The sequence below is a fragment of the Urocitellus parryii genome, chromosome 7 (assembly GCF_045843805.1).
Source record: "Urocitellus parryii isolate mUroPar1 chromosome 7, mUroPar1.hap1, whole genome shotgun sequence".
Classification (NCBI taxonomy): Eukaryota; Metazoa; Chordata; class Mammalia; order Rodentia; family Sciuridae; genus Urocitellus; species Urocitellus parryii.
In genome coordinates, this window is record NC_135537.1 from 179,606,542 (window position 1) to 179,610,238 (window position 3,697).

Below are 3,697 nucleotides of genomic sequence, written 5' to 3' on the forward strand. Positions count from 1 at the left end.
ACGGCTTGGGTTTGAACCCGACTCTGCCACTTCCCAGCTGGCTGCGCTTGGGAAAGTAACTTGGTTTCTCTGGAGCCCCCGATTTCTCATCTGTTAAAAAAAAAAATAAGATGATTGCAAGAGGAGAGGAAGGCCACTGCACGCAAGGCTCCAGACCCTTGCAGGATGTTAGGAAACAGCGGTCCCTTCTGCTTCCCTGCTACTGGGGCCCTTCCCCCCAGCCAAGGCTCTCATCCCCTTTAACCGTATCTCGCGCCACGGCCCCTTTAAGATCGCCTTGGAGGACCCAAATTCAAAATCGAGGACGACTCTCTAGCTGCTGTCTCGATGGTAAATGCTCACTTCCTGCCGGAAGTGCGTCTGCAGAACCGCTTCCGCCCAGCGGGGTGGGAAGCGAGTAAAGCCACGTGTAGCGTCCGGTCAGAGGAGACCGGCTGTCGCCTCCTACTGGCCGCGGCACTCTCTGCCACCAGCTCGGGGTCCCTGAGACCCCAGGCCTTCCTCGCGGGGCCCCTGCCACCCACGCCTTCCCGCGGAGCGGAACCGCTGAGCCGCTGGGGCCTGGACGATGCCCCCGGAAGTGGGCCCGGGGCGGCGCAGGCGGCCGAGGTGGGTGAGCTGCGCGCGACTGTCCTCTTAAGCCCCGCTGCTTTGCTCTCTTCGCAGGGTTTCCGCGGGAAGTGAGGAACTTCCAAGCCCCGGCGGTGGGGTGAAGGCGTGCAGCGACTCCTCCCTCCAGAAAGTGACCTCCGTCTGGGTGACCAAGTATGTCCAGCGGGGGGACAGTGTCCGCAGGGTCGTGGTCTGGGGAACGGCGCCTGTGTTGTCGCACCTGCCCAGTGGCCTGTGCAGCCCGTACCAGGCAGCCCCACCCTGACCTAGAGTAAGTCCCGGGGAGCCCTCCCGGGTCGGAATTTGCAGTAACAGGTGTGAGCACTCTGGCAGCCGCTTGGTGGTCATGTATGATACTGCACACAGGCGGAAGGACTTAGTGGTATTGGACCAGGTGCCTTGGGAAGCGTTGGGGATACACAGGTGCAACAGCCAAGGCTTTTCCCGGGGAGTTTCCGGCCAGCTGGGGAGATAAAGTTAAATTACCACTTAGGAGGGGGTCATTCCCGGGGCACCGAGGCGCACACGCATAGTCCCAGTTACTGGGAGGTTGAGACGGGAGGATTGGAAGCTCACGACCAGCCTGGGCAATTTGGGAAGATCCTGCCTCAAAGAACAAAAAAAGACTGCATGTATCTCAATGGTCTGGCATCCCTGGGTTCCTTTTCCAGTACTAGGGTGGAAAAAAAAGAGGTGGTTAATTTAAGCAGAGGTGAATGTTCTGAAAGGAAGCACAGTATATCTCAGGGAGCCTGATGGAGGCTGGAAAGCTTTTCCAAGGATGAGACTTGAGCTGGACTCTGGATAAAGTAGGCGTTTGCTCAGAAAGCCAGGTAATAGTGTGTGCAAAGGCCCAGTGGCCTAGGGAAAACAGTGAGGAGGAACTGGAAGAAAACCATCCTAGCTCAGAAAGCATGCAAAGCCAAAAAGGTGCAGAAGAACCAGGCCACACAGGGCCTTGTGGCTTGGTGAGGGTCTTGGTCTTTGTCCTAGAAATACTGGGATACTGTTAGGTGTTTGGAGCAAAGGGAAGTGTGCATAGATCTCTGATTTCAAAAGATCACTGGATCCAGAACAGTGCTGTTAAACAGGACTTGCTACAATGATGGACATTCTCTAGGCTGTCTAGAGTGGCCACTAGCCACAGGCCTGATTAAGCATTTGCTGTGTGGCTGGTGTGACTGAGGGACTGGTACAGTGTACCTACCAGATGGCCGCCATGTTGGATAGGGTAGCTCTAGCCCACTTTGGTGGGGAGCAGCGACCCCTTATTGGGGCTCAGGGCACACAGATGTTCTTATGTCTCCTGCACCCTGTCCCCTCCTGGCTAGAGTCAGAGACTGCATCCAGCTCCAGGCAGTAACTGTTGGTGGGATTTTCCTTCCCCTGGCTGCCTGCTTTGTTGTCAGCACAGATTGTGAGGTGACATTTTCGGCATGGCATTGTGTCCCATGCCTTGGACAGGACATAAAGAAAAGCGTGGTCCTGGCCGGGTGCACAGCTCGGTGGAGGAGCACCTGCTTAGCATGCACGAGCCCTGGGTTGAGGGTAGACATCAGTAAGTGCATGGGACAACAGGAGGGGGTGCTTTTAAAGGGACCCATCAGGGTGTGGGACCCCGAGGAGGCCAAGGCTGTTTTTAGCTGAGGCAACATAACAAAGGCAGGAACTAAGAGAGGGCTCGAGGGGACCTGGGGAGCAGCGGTGCGTGGGCTGGGCTTGGGAGATGCATGGCCATGGAGGGGAAGGCAAGTCAAGTGGGAATGTGTGGTGGGGACTTTGCCTGGCAGATTCAGGCTGATTGTGGCTTTGTGACCAGCAGGTTTCTGAGGAATGAAAGCAACAGTTAAAGCCTGGAGGGAGATGGGGCAGGACGTCACTGTGATCGCTTTGATGGTATGTGACTGGTGCTGGGGGGGGGTGTGGAAGCAGGATCTTCACAGGGCAGAACCCCAGGGCATCTTCTGAGTGGCATCCGGGTGGGGGTGGACTGCCAGTGTCGAGGGCACTTCGTGGTGCAACAGTTTTTAGTGCTCAGACTTGGTGAAGTAGAACAGGAATGATGAGGTGTCCTTCCTTGCAGGTCAGCGTCCCTGGAGCTTGGTGTGTTGGCTGGTGCTTCTGACAGCGGTCCTGCAGGTTCTGTGCTGGTGTGGGCTCTTGTGGGTTAGGGCCTCCAGGTTGGTTTGGTTCCATTCTGACCCACGTGTGTGGTGAAGACCTGCTGGAGACAGCTCCACGTGCATCGAAATAAACCAAGTGCAACCCTAGGATGTCTCTTCACCCTCTTGTGGTTTCCTTGCGGCTGGGGTGCGCACTTGGCGCGCTGTTTCCAGCTGTTCCAGAGAGTGACTTGCACTCGTCACCGGCACAAGTCCTTGGGACACATGGGTGGGTGCTGGGGATACTTCATCCTGCAGGAACACAAACTGTTGAGAAGTGACGATGCATGTAGGGAGACAGCCACGGTCCCTGGCATCTATGGGAAGGGTGGCTCCTGCGCACCTGGGTAGGTCAGCATCTTGGTGATCCTCTCAGACCTGCCTGGTCACAGCGTGCCGCATCATGGCTGCTGCCCCTTGTTCCTCAGGTACCTTCTACCCTGCGTGGGCCTCTTTAGCTCACTCTCCAGGACCTGGACATCACCTAGGGCACTGCCAGCCTTCTGTAGGGACGAGCAGCTCCCTTGCTGGTCAGTGTCCCTGGAGCTTGGTGTGTTGGCTGGTGTTCCTGACATCTAGGGTTCAAGGGCAGTGGCAGTGCGTGGTCCTGCACCCTCTGTGCTGCCTCCCCTGTCCCTACAACTTCATTCCTCTCCACTGCTGTCCCCAGTCACACTCATCAGAGGAACATTGTCATAGGGATGGAGGGAATGCTTGGTTGTCTGCTATGTGAAGGACGCACCTCTGCCAGCCCGTGTTCTGGCTGCATGTTTCTGGTTTTGCATGTAGTGCAGATACATGGCCACTTGGGTTGTCCCCATGGTGGGCCATCACAGCAGCGAAGGTGGTTTGTATTGGACCTCTGACCTCGCACTGTTAGGTGCTAGGTACCTGCTTTCCCCCTGCTTACATTCCTTTTTCTG

The 3,697-nt window shown here is 56.6% G+C and overlaps 1 long non-coding RNA gene and 1 other non-coding gene across 4 annotated transcripts; both read left to right on the forward strand.

Moving 5' to 3' along the window:
- Positions 1-353: 353 nt before the first annotated feature.
- LOC144255759 (uncharacterized) lies at positions 354-2,895 on the forward strand. 3 transcript variants are annotated; one of them, XR_013343923.1, is made up of 3 exons: positions 354-609; positions 2,435-2,508; positions 2,696-2,895. It is a non-coding gene; the product is annotated as an uncharacterized LOC144255759 (long non-coding RNA). The 3 variants fall into 3 exon arrangements; XR_013343924.1 differs by lacking the exon at positions 354-609 and adding an exon at positions 620-765 and having other exon boundaries at positions 2,432-2,508; XR_013343925.1 differs by lacking the exon at positions 354-609 and adding an exon at positions 620-765.
- Positions 800-980, forward strand: LOC113194006 (small Cajal body-specific RNA 16). Its single transcript, XR_003302219.1, has one exon.
- Positions 2,896-3,697: the final 802 nt, after the last annotated feature.